Here is a 16,396-nt window from a genome sequence, read left to right as displayed (position 1 = left end):
AGGGGGCAGCCCGGAGGGCTTTCTGAAGGAAGGGATGCTGACCAGTGACTTAGAGTCAGGAAGATGAATAGGGGTTGGGTAACCTCTTTAAAGTCCCAGAAGTCAGGGGCTGGGTAGAGAGGGAGGGGTGAGGGGCCCTCCGCCGCCCTCCATCTGAGCATGGGACTTGAGTAACACCTGTGATAATTTAGCATCTAATAAGTGGCTGGGAGACCCCCAGGGGTCTTGGACCCGGTCCATCCCATGGAGAAGGGATTTCTGCGTGTGGGCTGTGGCCCATGGACACCCAGGAGAGCCACAGGCAAGACATTCTGTCTCAGTGTCCAGTCTCTGCCAGAATCCTGGCCAATTCTTACCTCCAAAGCAGACCTTGAAGCGACTCCCTTTTCCTGGGTCCCCACAGAAGCCGGCTTCACAGGCGTTCAGCCCCTGCACTTGATTGAATGCTCTGCTGTCACCATTGTGAAATTCATAATAATTTTTCGACAAGGGACCGCGTGTTTTCATTTTGCACTGCGGCCCAGGTCCCACTTCTCCTCCACTGCCGTCTAGAACTGCCCAGCCCTCTCTCTGACGAGCCCCAGCCCCAGCTACCTAACCTTCCTTACTCTTTTTAGAATCTAGGCTCCTCCCAACTTAAGCCAGGTCTCTGGGAGCCAATGCGTAAAGCCCTACCAGTACTTCCCTCAATTGAAAGCCAAACGCCCTCACCTGGGGACCACATTTACCCCCAGGGCCGAGGACCCAGCTGCACAGATTTTCCCAGCCCTCTTAGCTCGAGGTCTTTCAGCCCCGCCTCATAGGATGTACTCCCATCCTCAGCCTTGGGCTCTGGGTTTTACAAAATCTCACTTGCCATCCTCTGCTCTTTGGGGTGAGCAATTTCCCAAAGACCAAACCATACAACGTTATAACCATGGAAAAAGACATCCTAAACCCGGAGATAGCAGTGTTTTTGTTTTTGTTTTTTAATATTTGCTTCTCTTTTCAAGAAAGTATTTAAAAAAATTTTTTTTTTACACTTTCTCTCTCTTTTTTTTTTTTTTTTTGGCCTCACCACATGGCATGAGGGATCCCTGACCAGGGATCGAACCTGTGCCCCCTGCAGTAGAAGCACAGAGTCTTAACCACTGGACCGCCAGGGAAGTCCCTGGAGATAAATCTTTTTCAAAGGTTTTTCTTTTTCACTCTAAAAGTAATATATAAAAAATAAAGGCGGGAACTTGGAAATGCCAGAAAAAATTCAGGAAAAGAACATGAATATCATCTATCATATTACTATCCAAAAATAACCAATGTTAATACTGTATTTATTATCTTTTTTTATTGTTTAAGAGGAGAATCTTTTTATATAGTTGGGATCACCCTAAATATATATCATTTGGTAAGAAGATGTCAGCCTTTTTAGGTAGGGATGCTAAAACATGGTTCACCCAAATAAACTCGGGCTATGGATATAGAACTAGCAGCTTGATAAAGGACAAAAATCCTGATTCTTGTCTTTTGAGGATAATTATGAACTCATGGCATTCAGACTTGAGTAGTTTCATGAATTGGTCATTAACTAATCATTATTGCCATGGGATACCTTTAAGTGGGCTCCGGTGTACCTTCAACACACCCAGAACTTAGGCAGCCCTTCTTTCTGGCAACAAGATCTACTAGGCCCATACTGCATCTTACCTGCCCTGAAACATAAAACCAGCTATTCTCCAAAGAACCCTTATTCCTTGGGGTGGGGAAAAGTACCGATGACTGCCTTTTGGATATTGGGACCCCTCTCTAATTACTGCCCACAAATTTGTGGTGGAAAACTGATTAAAAACGACTTCAGTGGTCAGGTAGAAATAATAAATTTCAAAGATTGGAAGATCCTGTTGCTCTAATTTAGTTCTAACAATGCTGCAGAACACCTGCCCTCAGCAACTTCCGCCTGCCTGCGGGCCAGACCCCGCCCACCACCAGTGGTTGTAAATAAAGCTTTACTGGTACACAGCCACACCCACTCATTTACACATTACGTACAGCTGCTTCCCGGCTTGCATGGATTTGAGTAGTTGCCACAGAGACATTATGGCCAGCACAGCCGAAAATATTTACTCTCTGGCCCTCTACAGAAAACATTTGCAGATTCCTGCTCTATAAATGCCTCACCCAAATTATAATTTCACTCTTTTATCGTTTTGTGAACCATGTGAGTCTCCGAAGATCCTATTATAACTAGTGTAATTTCTTGTTTTATCTGGCAATATAAAATATAAATCCAGGCCACGACAGTAAGATCAACAATACCTAAGGTAACTGCAGGTTGGAAATTAAGATCTAAGATCACAGAAGCTATCAGGATGAGTGTGAATGACTCACTCACGGATTGGTTAAGGGACCAGGCATATGACCAGTCCTGGCCAATGAGATCAGAGGAAAAGCCTGCAGAGGTGGGTACGCCCCTAGCATCCCGAGCCTGGAGGCTGCCCTAGCTTACAGCTATTTGTTCTGTAAACTGATAAACGTCTTTATGGAGTTAAGCAAGCAGAGCTGTGTTCTCTGTTACTCATGGCTACAGGCGTGTAACTGCTGCAACTGGCCCTGGTGGCCACCTCTGAACACCTCCCGCTAATGACAGACAGGGAAGTGACTTTGTTCTTGCATCTGTTTTGATAATCCCTGATAATAACTGTGTGGTTATTCACAGGTATCCTACAGTATCCTGGGGAGACTGGTTCCAGGACTGTTGCACATACTAAAATCCGAGACTGCTTAAGTCCCTCATGTAAAATCGCATAGTATTTGCATACAACCTATGCACAAATGATACATATATTATTTCTAGATTATGTATAATACTTGATACAATGTTTTGTTTTGTACCTCTGTTCCCCTACCAGGGATTCAACCTGGGCCATGGCAAACATGTTGTAGATCTTAATAGAAGTTCAAGTTGCACAGATGTGTGCATCTGTCAAAACTCAGCAAAAGGGGACTTCCCTGGCGGTCCAGTGGTTAAGACTTCGCCTTCCAATGCAGGGGGTGCAGGTTCGAGCCCTGGTTGGGGAGCTAAGATCCCACATGGCTCGAGGCCAAAAAACCAAAACATAAAACAGAAGCAACATCTTAACAAATTCAATAAAGACTTAAAAAAAAAAACTCAGCAAAAGCATATTTAAGACTTATGCAAGTCATTGTCCATTTTACTTCAAAAGAAAAAATATAAACAAGTATTGGACTCTTGTTAGTCATATGCTAATGATATGCACACCAAACTGTTCAAGGAGTAGTGGGCTGATGTCTGCAACTGTGAAATGCATCAAAAATGAGATGAAGTAAAAAACCAAAAAACAACAACAACGAAAAACAAGATGAAGTGATGCATGAACAAAGGGATGGGGAGATGACAGATTTAATAAAATGGGAATGGTAGAAGTGATGTGTTAGGAATGTGGGTGTTCACTGTACACTTACTTAAACTTTGATACACATTTGAAATTTTTCACAATCAAATGTTGTTGGGAAAAAACTCAAATTTTGTTTTTTTTTTCCATTCGGCGGGTTAGGGGGCATTTCCTCTGTTGATCTCATCTGGGCTGATTTATGAGACCACAGACACCTGGAGGGTTCAGTCTGCTGCAAGGTCCAAGATGGCTCCACTGGCATATTGGGCAATTGGTGCTGGTTGTTGGCTGGGAGGCCTCAGTTCTGCATGGAGTCTCCCAATCTCCAAAAAGCTACACTGGCTTCCTTACATCATGGTGGTCGAACTTCCACACCTCACTTCTGCCGAATTCTATAGGTCAAAGCAAGTCATGTGGCCATGCGTCGATTTAAATGGGTGGAGAACCTGACTCCCCCTCTGGCTAGGAGTTCCATTGCAAAGGGGCATGCATATTGGGATGGGGGGAATTTGTGGTCATTGTACAATACACCCAAGTCCTTTGGTCCAGTTGTTTAAGTTCATGTTTAGTCAGAAGGTGTTCTATCAGGACTTCCCTGGCAGTCCAGTGGTTAAGACTCCATACTTCCAATGCAGGGGGAGCAGGTTTGATCCCTGGTTGGGGAACTAAGATTCTACATGCCACAAGGCACAGCCAAAAATAAAAAAGGTATCCTGACTCCTGACACTTCTTACTTGGTAGCTTACAGCCATCAGGTCTTCCTTGATAATGGCATTTGGCTATTGGAGGGTCAGGGAGGTCAGCTCTAAGTAGTTTGCTTTATGAGACAGAAGGAAAACAACATAAGCCATTCAATGTCTGAAGGCTTCGTGAAGAGACCCTATGACCACCCACCTGCAATGCAATGAAAATTGGACATGGGTAATTTTTTTTTTTTTTTTTTGGCTGCACCAGGCAGCTTGCAGGAACTTCCCCAACCAGGGATCAAACCCACACCCCCTGAAGTGGAAGCACCAAGTCCTAACCAATGCACCGCCAGGGAAGTCCCTGTACATGGGTAAGTTAAGACTCAGATGCACACTGCCTGCTCTGGCCCCACCTGACAGCATCACACTCATTCTGAAGTTGGAGGGCTTCTGGTGAAGCAGATGAAATCTCCAAGAGTTTTCAGCTCTTCATGAAATTATTGATTCAGGCAAAGATTACCAACGGTGTTGAGACACTTAGGTTCTTTTTTTTTTTTTTTAGCAGTGCTACATGGCTTGCAGGATTTTAGTTCCCCAACCAGGGATCGAACCTGGGCCCCCTGAAGTGGAAGCACAGAGTCCTAACAACTGGACCGCCAGGCGAGTCCCCCTTTGGTTCATTGTTGATGGAGAACTAAGCCATTGTATATGCGGAATTCTCATCACACACAATACTGTCTCAGATAGCTATTGAGACTTCTTAAACAGCTATACAGTAGTCAGTAAGAAAGGGGCTGAAGGATTGACAAATGGGTAGATTAGGAGCCCAAGACAGACCGTATCCACATCCAGAGGGTTGCTTTATGATAGAGGTGGTAATGCAGAGCAGTGCAGAAAGGACAATCTCTTCAATAAATACACTGCGACAACTGGATATCACTATGGAAAATACACAAAACGTGACCCCTACCTCACACCAAACACAAAGCCAATTTGGGGAGGACTGCAGACCTAATCTGAAAGATGAAACAATAACATTTTAGAAGGTGATACAAAATAATACTTTTATAACCTTGCGGTAAGGATTTTTCTTTTTGGCCTTGCTGCAGGGCTTGTGGTATCTTTAGTTCCCCGACAAGGGATCGGACCCAGGCCCTCAGCAGGGAGAGCACCGAGTCCTAACCACTGGACTACCAAGGAATTCCCAAGGATTGATTTCTGAAACAGGTCACATAACAATAAAGGAAAAGAATGAAACATTGGGTTACATTAACATTAAGGACTGTTCAGGGACTTCCCTGGTGGTCCAGTGGTTATGAGGCAGGAGATAGATGGGCCCCAGTCTGAGCAGCTGGAGTTTCTCCCCTGTGGACAGAGAGGAGACTGGGCCCTGCCCAGACAAGAGATAAAAGAGCACATATTCCTCATCCTCGAAGTCAAGGAGACCTTCCTGACTACACATGTGCAGAAAGGCTCCTTGGAGGTCAAAAGAGAGGGAGCATCACCCCATAGTAAGTGATGTCAACTACCCACAGGCCTCTTCACTAGAATCCATCTTGGCTGAGAGATGCACAGGCCCACGGGGAAGGACCCTGAGGTATACCGAATACGGACTCAGAACCAGGCAAAGCAAGGTGATTGGCCAAAGGAAACCTGGAAGAAATGCCCCATATAAGTGATTCAAACTACCATGAGGGCGCAACTCTCTCTTTGAGCCCAGCCATGTGTTTATCCACACATACTGTTTTTCCTCCTAATAAACACTTTACTTGTTTCACTACTTTCCACGTCTCTGTGGGAATTAATTTCTGTAAAGCCAAAGGGCCAGGGCCTTGTCACTGGCCACTGGTCTAGTGGCTAGGATTCAGTGCTCTCACTGCTGCGACCTGACTTCCATTTCTGGCTGGGAACTGAAATCCTGCTTCAAGCCACTGCAGGCCGAGGCCACCTGAGATCAGTTAGGGCTGTGTGCTTCCAATGCAGGGGCTGCAGTGTGTGTGGGGGAAAAAAAAAAAAAACTATTTAAAAGACACCCTAGGAATCATTGAGAGAAAATCAGGCAGCCAAGTTGAAAACCGGGCTATACCTAACTAAATGATTCACAAAAAGGGAAATCCAAATGGCCAATGAATCATGAAAAGATGTTCAACCTTATTAGTAAATAGAGAAATGGAAAATAAAACTGCAGTAAGGGAATTCCCTGGCAGCCCAGTGGTTAGGACTCTGCACTTCCACTGCAGGGGGCCTGGGTTTGATCACGGGTAGGGGAACTAAGATCCCCGCAAGCCACGTGGCATGGCCATAAATCAGTAACTAAATAAACATAAAAATCAAAACTACAATGAGATAACACTACAGACCCAACTGGTTGGGAAATAAAAATTCAGGTGTGCTGGTAAGTTTTGGCAAAGATGCAAGGCAATGGGAACTATCGCATCCTTGTGGTGGGTGGCAGTATAAATCAGTCCAACAACTTCGGGAAAGAGTTTACCATTATCCATGAGTCTGCAGATTCACAAACACTACACCCTGGCAATACCACTCCTAGGTATACACGCTAGTGAAACACACACACGTATATAGCCAGACATATCCATAGCCACAATTTTTGAGGGGGGGTAAAAGCCCAAGCCTGAAAATAACTCAAGTCAAATAGGAAATAATTTGATGATATATTCACACAATGGAATACGTATAGTCCTGAAAGTGAATGCACTCAGCTACATGGGATAACCTGGATGAATATTAATTGAAAGAAACCAGACAGAAAAGAATGCATGCAATACACTGTCCCTTATGTAAAGTTTTAAAAGAGGCAAAACTAAATTTATTTGGCTGCACATTTCTGTGGTCAAACCATACACAAAGCGAGAAAGTAATAATCATAAAATTCAAGTTACTGGCTACACTGTGGGAAGGGAGGACAGGGTCCAGATGACGCCCTGTGGTTGCAAGGGGGGTGGGGTGGTGAGGACTCCTAAGGTCCTGGCCATGATCATGTGTTGGCTTTATAATAACTTGTTAGATTATTCATCGGCATTGCATGCACTTTTCTGAAAATGCATTACAATTCACAATAAAAAGGTTTGCACACATGATGTTTTAAAAGACATCAGTAAGTCAGAGTATAACAAATTTTGGCATAAAGCCATAGTCATATTTTATTTTCCATTCTCTGGAATAGTAGTTCACCAACTGGTAGGGTTTTTATTAAAGCAAAGAGAATTGCTTTAATAAATTCAGAGAATTCAGAAAGTTTTAGCCATTTCAACATCAATGCAAAAAATGCAAACCTTTGCAGGAAGTAAAATTGGTGATGCTTGATCCCCAAGTTCCATTTTTTGTTTTGTAATAAATTTATTTATTTTTGGCTGCCTTGGGTTTTTGTTGCTGCACGCGGGCTTTCTCTAGTTGTGGCGAGCAGGGGCTACTCTTTGTTGCGGTGCGCGGGCTTCTCATTGCGGTGGCTTCTCTTGTTGCGGAGCACAGGCTCTAGGCATGCGGGCTTCAGTAGTTGTGGCTCACAGGCTCTAGAGCACAGGCTCAGTAGCGCAGGGAAGCCCCCCAAGGTTCCATTTTGTTGTAACTGCCCTATTGCTAAAAAGATGAATCAAAACTTAAAATCCTGGACTTCCCTGGTGACACAGTGGTTAAGAATCCGCCTGCCAATGCAGGGGACACGGGTTTGATTCCTGGTCCGGGAAGATCCCACATGCCGCGGAGCAACTAAGCCCGTGAGCCACAACTACTGAGCCTGTGCTCTAGAGCCCGCGAGCCACAACTGCTGAAGCCCGCCCGCCTAGAGCCCGTGCTCCGCAACAAGAGAAGCCACTGCAATGAGAAGCCTGCGCACCGCAACAAAGAGTAGCCCCCGCTACTCTAGATACCCAACTAGAGAAAGCCCGCGTGCAGCAACAAAGACCCAACGCAGCCAAAAATAAATTTAATTAATTAACTAAAAATCAAACAAAAAGAACCACCAAAATCCTGAGACACATTTCTTTTAGCAACACATAAGGAAACATTCTGAAATGTGAGAAATAAATGTTCAATTTTAATATGCCATATTCTTTATGTTAAACTGAAAGCCTTTTAATAAAAGCCCCTAGATTTGAAACCATTTTAAATGTGTAAATATAAACTTTTAAAACATCACCTTTGGATGGAGAAAGGGAATGCCATCCTGCCCTCTTTGAAATGTCAGAGCCTAGAAAAGGTCAAGCTCATGATTTTGATCAGAACATCTCCTTTCCTGTTGGCAAGACGATCTTTTCTAGGGATTTCCCTGGTGGTCCAGTGGTTAAGAACCCGTCATCCAATGCAGCGGATGCAGGTGCCCTTGTCGGGGAAGTAAGATCCCACATGCCGCAGGGCAACTAGACCCACACGCCACAACTAGAGAGAAGCCCACAACGAAAAACGAAGACCCAGCGCAGGCAAAAAAAAAAAAAAAAAAAAAGATGATCTTTTCTAAACAAATCAGAATGAAATGGAAAAACTGGTGAATTGACCATAATGCTATTTCAAATCACCATTTTTAGGACCCATAGGTGGTCACGGTGGTTAAATTACTTTTGAGGAATAAGTTACAAGATCTTTAGTTATTTTGTACACATTTCACCCTTCCATGTCTGCGGGGAAGAGACCAACACATCTATCCATAAAGGTGTTTATGTTTCAAGTAAAAAAAATGTCTTAAGGGACTTCCTTGGCGGTGCAGTGGTTAAGACTTTGCCTTCCAATGCAGGGGGTGTGGGTTCGATCCCTGGTTAGGGAGCTAAGATCCCACAGGCCTCCCGGCCAAAAAACCAAAACACAAAACAGAAACAATATTGTAACAAATTCAATAAAGACTTTAAAAAAAATGGTCCACGTCAAAAAAGATTTTTTGGGACTTCCCTGGTGGCACAGTGGTTGGGAGTCTGCCTGCCAATGCAGGGGACACGGGTTTGAGCCCTGGTCCGGGAGGATCCCCCGTGCTGCGGAGCGGCTGGGCCCATGTGCCACAACTTGAGCCCCCGAGCCACAGCTGCTGAGGCCCGTGTGCCTGGAGCCTGTGCTCCGCAGCAAAGAGAGGCCACAGCAATGAGAAGCCCGTGCACCGCAATGAAGAGTAGGCCCCGCTCGCCTCAACTAGAGAGAGCCCACGCACAGCAACAGAGACGGAATGCAGCCAAAAATAAATAAATAAACCAATTAATTAAAAAAAAAAAAAAAGAGAGAGCAGATTGCTCCATCTCCAAAGGAAAAAAAAAATCTTTTTTTTTTAATGTTTTAAATTTCTCTGAATACAAACTTTCTTACCTTACGTCGTACCTTTGCAAAGTCACAGCTCTTTAGGCAGGTGCTGAAGACATCCCGCGGGGGACCAACTGGATGAAGTTCCGGAACAGGCGTCATTCCTACGGTGCTAGAAATCAGGAAGACGGGTGTCTGGGGGAGTGGAGGGGACTTTTTAGGATGCCGGAATGTTCCAGGTCTCGATGGGGTGTGGGTGACATGGGTTCCCACACTTGCCTAGACCCATCGAAGTACACTTAGGATCTGTGCAGGTCACCATTAGTAAACTATACCTCAGTTAAGTTCAGCTGGCATAAAAATATTACATTTCTACCATCCGTTCTGGCATCTTTTCAAAGACACAGAGATTAGCTGTGAATGCAGAAAGTTGAGCCCGCCCAGACGCGGGGGTGACCAGAGAATGGCGCCAAGCCCTTCCGCCCCACCATGTTGATATACTTCCTGTTTGCTGATCAAACACCTGAGTCCCTCGCAGAAATTCTTGGAGAGGGTTTTTGAGGTTCACACCCAGGGCTCCCTGAACCACCCCCAGCCCTGTCTAAGCTGGTGGTGGCCTCTAGAGGGCGCTATTAACATAGCCAATCCCAGGAGTTTTCATTCATCCTGGAGCTTCAGCAATTTTTAGGAAACCATCATTGGCAAGCAAGGTGGGAGATCATTTCCTTCCCCACCTCCCTGACTCTTGGACACTGGGGCTGTCCCTCAGGGATATCATTCACACCAAAAATGCCTGATATTGAAGAAAAATGTTGGAGAGGCAGCAGAACATTTGGGAGGAGCCAACTGGAGATGCGGATTAGCCATCCCCAAATGTGCCGCTCTGGTGTAAGAATTTCTCTGAGCTGAAAGCATCTGAGTTCTTGAAATCTGTTATCTACCTAAACACAGAGCCTCATAGTGTCATAAATCCCTGCCCGGAATCAACTCATTTTCTCTTCTCAGAGAAGACAAGTCAGCTACCGGACAGACTTTGTCACAAACTATCATATCTCTCACCTATTCTCCAAAGGCCCATTTATCTCTCCTAACATTCGTTTGCTCTCCCATAAGTGGCCTTTCTCCTCTCCCTTTCCTCTATTACGAAGGCCTATGAGCTCTCAAATCTCACTGTTCCTTTGGGGATTCACTTCTTTCTGTGACGCCCCAAGCATGTAAAATTAAAAATTAATACATTTGTACGCTTTGTCTCCTGTTAAAATATCCTTTGCCAGTTTAATTCGCAGCCCCCAGTTATGAACTTAAGAGGGTAGAGGGAAACATTTTCCTCCCCCACACAACGAGGTCAGTTGTGGGTTGATGCTTCCTGCTTCTACTTGGCCTAAGTTAGCTGGTGTCTAAGGTGGAAACACTTCTGAGAAGCCAGCCTAGCCTCTCCTTGACATCCTGGCCCAGGAGGGGACCCCTTACAAATGGGTCAGTGACCGCAAACAGATGCGGCCCAGCCCGTGCCAGGTGCTCGGCCTGGGTTTAATTTCTGGGCCATTTAAAGTCTCACACCCCATCAGACTATGGGGTTTGCCAAAGCGCAGAAGATTCACCCACAGGGACAGCACGGCCCTTGTTACATCATAAATTGAGGATGTGACTGGATTTGGGGAAAGGAAGAGACAATTTCAACTGAGACCAGCCAGGAGTTTGGAGCTCTTAATGAAATTCTTGGTTCCAGCAGTGGTGATCAGCAGTGTTGAGATAACCAGGTGAGTCACAAAAGGGGAAATCAAGCCACTCTATGTGCTAGAAGCTCGTCCCAAGAGTTTTATCCATGTGACTTGTGTCACTCGATTTTTTTAAAGTTATTTTATTATTTATTTATTTTTAAAATATTTCATGTATGTATTATGTATGTACATATGTATGTGTGTGTGTATGTATGTATTTTGGCTGAGCCGGGTCTTATTTTATTTATTGTGCCATGTGGGAACGTCTTTGCAGCACGTGGCCTTCTTAGTTGTGGCATGCGGACTCTTAGTTGTGGCATGCATGCGGGATCTAGTTCCCTGACCAGAGATCAAACCCAGGCCCCCTGCATTGGGAGTGAGGAGTCTTACCCACTGGACCACCAGGGAAGTCCCTCATGTCACTCTAGTCCAAGGATAAACTGTAGCACACGGAGTCACCAGGTCCTGCCTGAGGGGATGCAAGTGCCACCTAGGAAGTATTCAAGCCAAAAATGTTACCCTGACTCCATCAAGCCTTTGACTCTGATTTCCCACTTGTAAGAAATTCAGGGGTTCAGGAAAAGAGCTAAAGGCACTGGAGCTGCCAGAAGTGGCATAGTGCAGGACGAGGGGCTTAGCCTCTGCAGGAAGTCAGATCAGGAGCAAAGGGCAAGGCGACATGGGCTGTTGGCAGGAGTCTCAGCCCTTCTCCACGTAGGCCTCTCCATAGCGCTGCTTGAGCATCCTCACAACATGGTGGCCGGTTTCCCCCAGATGAGTGATCCCAGAGACAGCGAGAGAAGTCACACCCCGTCATTTCCCTAGTATCCCATTGGTCGCCTGGTCCATCCTATTCCACGTGGGTGAGGGCTACACAAAGCATGAGTATCCGACAGCACGATCATGGAGGGCCAACCTGCAGGCCTGGTGACCATCAAAAAGGAAGGGAATGGAAAACGAAAGACAGAGCTACCATATGACCCAGCAATCCCACTCCTGGGCATATATCTGGACCAAACTCTAATCCAAAAAGATACATGAACCCCAATGTTCATGGCAGCACTATTCACAATAACCAAGACATGGAAGCAACCTAAGTGTCCACTGACAGATGAATGGATAAAGAAGATTTGGTACACATATACAGTGGAATACTACTCAGCCATTAAAAAAGAATGAAATAATGCCATTTGCAGCAACATGGACGGACCTAGAGATTATCATACTAAGTGAAGCAAGTCAGAAAGAGAAAGACAGATATCATACGATATCACTTATATGTGGGATCTAAAGTATGACACAAATGAACTTATCTACAAAGTAAAAACAGACTCACAGACATAGAGAATAGACTTGTGGTTGCCAAGGGGGAGGGGGTGGGGGAGGGAAGGATTGGGAGTCTGGGATTAGCAGATGCAAGCTAGTATATATAGAAGGGATAAACAACGAGGTCCTACTGTAGAGCACAGGGAACTATATCCAGTATCCTACGATACACGATAATGGAAAAGAATATGAAAAAAGAGTGTGTATATATGTATATAACAATCACTTTGCTGTACCGCAGAAATTAACACAACATGGTAAATCAACTAGAATTGAATAACAAACAAAATTTTTAATTAAGTAAATAAATAAAAAGGAAGGGAATGAACAGGACAGGCAACCAAGATTGGCAGTTCCTCCCGAATGAACTCAGTGTAGGGTTTTTAAATAGATCTTCTACCTCCTGGGACATCCCTGGTGGTCCAGTGGTTAGGACTCTGCACTCCCACTGCAGGGACCACCAGTTTGATCCCTGGTCGGGGAGCTAAGATCCCACGTGCCTCGACCAAAAGGAAAAAAAGAGAGACAGGGAGAGAGAGAGAGAGAGATCCTGGAGCAGCAGGAGGTCTGGGGCTCAGCCACCTGAGTTCCTTCAACCTCCACCACTTCCCTGACTCCAGCTCCTCACTTCCTCCCCCCTTCCAGAAGGTTCTGGGTGCTTAACTTCTTCACAGGGAGAAGCCCCGCCCTCCCCAGCTCCTACCTGAGCCAGGAGAGGCCCCAGATACCAGCACCCACCCAACCGAGGAGGCAAAACAAACAAGACAGGACAAGCACACCAAAGAGGCAAGCGTGCAGGCAACATCAGCTGACGCACCCGGCCAAGGATGCCCACTGGCCTTGTGGGCAGCAGGAGGGCGATTCCTTTGTGGGCAGGGACCTCCCCCACCCCACTGGCCATCAGGAAAACCCTCCAGTGTGTGTGGAGTGTACCCTCCAGTGTGGAGACTGTAAATGAAAACACTTATTCACTGAGGAATTTTTTTAAACCCACGGGACAAATATATTTTATATATGTTCGTTCTGGGACGTAAAGTGGTTCTGGATAGAGAGCAGGTGCAACATGTGCCTTCCTTTATGATAGGAAGGAAGGCAGACAGGAGGGAAAGAAGGAGGCGGGACCGGCTCCAACTGAGGACACGAAAGCTCTGCACCCACAGGCAGGTGACTTACGTGGCTGCACCTCCGTTTCCCCATCTGAGACTCCTCCTCCTTGTTGGGATGCCCAGAGCACCCCCGGCCCCAGATGCAGCCCTGCTTCTATCTCTTGCTAGGGTGGGGGTCCCGGTGGCCCTTCCCCCAGGTGCCACCCACTGCTGTGGACTGTATCCCCCTGGGTGGCTGTCACAGGGTGTGAAACCCCAAGGCTCTGCACCGGCGAGGGGTGAAGGTGCGGAGGACAGCGGGGAGCCCCATCTCCTGGAACTCTGGTGCCCTGACCCATTTTGCAGATGGGTGTACTGAGGCCCAGGTGAGGGCAAACCCAGTCTCACGTGGAGGGGCCAGAGTCACATGGAGGAGGTTAGAAGGCCAGGAGGGACTGCCCATCCAGAGACCTCTCACTCACTCAACCTGTCCCACCACAAACGTTTATTGAGCGCCAACCATAGGCCCGGGGCTCAGGATGAACAGACAGGATAAACCAAGGACCTGGGGTGAAACCCAAGGTAACGCACAGACCGGGCCTTTTGACCCGCGTTCTCCAATGGGGCCAGCAGCCCCACTGGGTCACAAAAATGCAAATAAATGAAAGTGAAATCAGTGAAGCATTCTGCGCCTCCTCTGCACTGGCCACGTTTCACGTGCTCAGTAGCCACATGTGGCTGATGGCTGCACAGATGGAGGACACGTTCATCATTCCAGGCGGTTCTATCAGAAGACACCGGCTTCCACGGTCCAGTCTGATTCCTTCTATTTCCAAGTGAGAACAGGGGGTGAGTGGAGTTTTGTCACCCGAAAAGCATGTTCTATTTTGCTTTGAGCCCAGAGCAGTGTTGGTTGGTACCACGAAAGGCACACACACATGGGGATACAAGAGACAGTGTCAACTTGTAGCAATGTCGGGATCCTGCTTGTGACACAGTAATAGACTTTTGCAAAAATGTTGCCACTGGGGAAAATGTTATTTCTTACAACTGCTACGAATCTACAGCTGTCACGGCACAAAACATTATCTGGATGACGGAGGTTTTTTGGCACCCCCTTAAATTTCACGCCCAGGGGAGGGTCCTAGCCCAGGACTGGAGTGGTGGCAAGCCGGCTTCTCACCATCGTGTGCCTGCAACCAGGCCCCCAGTGAAGGGATAAGTGGCCAGGGGTGACTCACTGGGCTGATGACCTCAGCTGGGGAGGCATCAGGGCTCCGACCCACAACTTTTATGTGGCCCCTGCACCTGCGGGGTGGATGCCCCTTTGAATGTGCAGATAAAACGCTGGCAACAGGGGACTTCCCTGGTGGTCCAGTGGTTAAGACGCTACGCTTCCACTGCAGGGCGCACGGGTTCAATCCCTGGTTGGGGAACTAAGATCCCGCATACCGCGGACCAGCCAAAAAAACAAAACAAAAAAGCCCCACTGGCAACAGGCTCTTGTCCCTGTTTGTCTGCAAATCTCTGCTGGGGGACTTGTTCACCAGACGCTCTCCCCAACGGCCTTTGGCACCAGCATCCTGGGACCCAGACCCTGGAGGCCTCCTTGGTTCCAGAGCCAAGGATGCAGCGCTGGACAAGCTCCCTCTTGTTGGTGTCCCAGGTTTCTGCCGCCTCTCGGGAGGTCACAAAAGGGAAACTGAGGCCGGGGAGAGCTGGAGTTGGCAGACGTGACAGAAACTCCACGGCGTCTTCCCGAAGTTGCCCACAGACCCCAAACCCTATGTGCCGGGGAGCGTGATGCCCATTGGACGGAGGGGATGAATACAGCCCAGTGTGGGGACCGGAGAGGGTTCACGGCACACGATGGCCCAGGGCCGATGGGCTCCAGATGCCCATCCAAATGCCAGAGGCAGGCGAGGTGCCTTGGCAGGTGACGCTCTTCACCCAGGTTCCCCGCCCCCAAGAAGCCAGCCCTCCCTCCCTCCCAGCTCACCCCATGCAGGCTTCCACCAACGGGGTAAGTCCTTCCTCACGTCAGACTTGATTTCATCAGGCTTCGCTCTAAACCAGTTTCTCCTCCTTCTGGGTGAGTCTAAGACCAGGACAGGCCGCAGTTTCCTGAGACGGAACAGTGAAAGAGGTTGTGAGATGGGATATGATCCACGGGGAGGACTTGGGCTGGTGACTGGTGACAATGGCGGGAACAAAACCTGCACAAATCCCTACACTCTGGGGTGGAGACACCTGTGCTGGTGATAAAACATTCCTCCACGCATTAATTGAGCACTCACTGTGTACCAGACTCAACACAGACTCGGTCCCGTCGTCTTTTTCATTCTTATTTAGGAGAAATTCACAGAACATGAAATTCACCCATTTAAAATGAACACTTCAGGGACTTCCCTGGTGGTCCAGTGGTTAAGACTCTGCTCTCCCAAAGCAGGGGGCACGGGTTCCATCCTTGGTCGGGGAACTAGGATCCTGCCTGCCGCACAGCGTGGCGAAAAAATAAATAAAATGAACACTTCAGGGGTGTTTAGTACATTCACAGAGCTATGTAACCATCACCTCTAGTTCCAGAACATTCCATCCCCCCAAAAGAAAACCAGTGCCCATCAGCAGTCACCCCCACCCCTCCACAGCCCCCGAAAACCAGCAATCCACTCTCTGTCTTTGTGAATTTGCCTGTTCCGGACATTTCACATAAGTGGGATCACACACTACGTGGCCTTTTGTGTCTGTGTCTTTTTTAGTTCACTTTATTCTTTAAAATAAAATTTCTTTTTTAAAAGACACTATTAGGTTCACAGAAAAACGGCGAAGACAGTACAAAGTTTCCAGATACTCGCCCTGTTTCCCCTACTCTTAACACCGTACATCAGCATGTGTGGCCCTCTTGTGTGTGCGGGGCAGGGTGGAGGGCAGCTCCCGAATCACACATGTGA

The sequence above is a fragment of the Orcinus orca genome, chromosome 3, assembly GCF_937001465.1.
Source record: "Orcinus orca chromosome 3, mOrcOrc1.1, whole genome shotgun sequence".
Classification (NCBI taxonomy): Eukaryota; Metazoa; Chordata; class Mammalia; order Artiodactyla; family Delphinidae; genus Orcinus; species Orcinus orca.
This window is presented reverse-complemented; position numbering follows the sequence as displayed.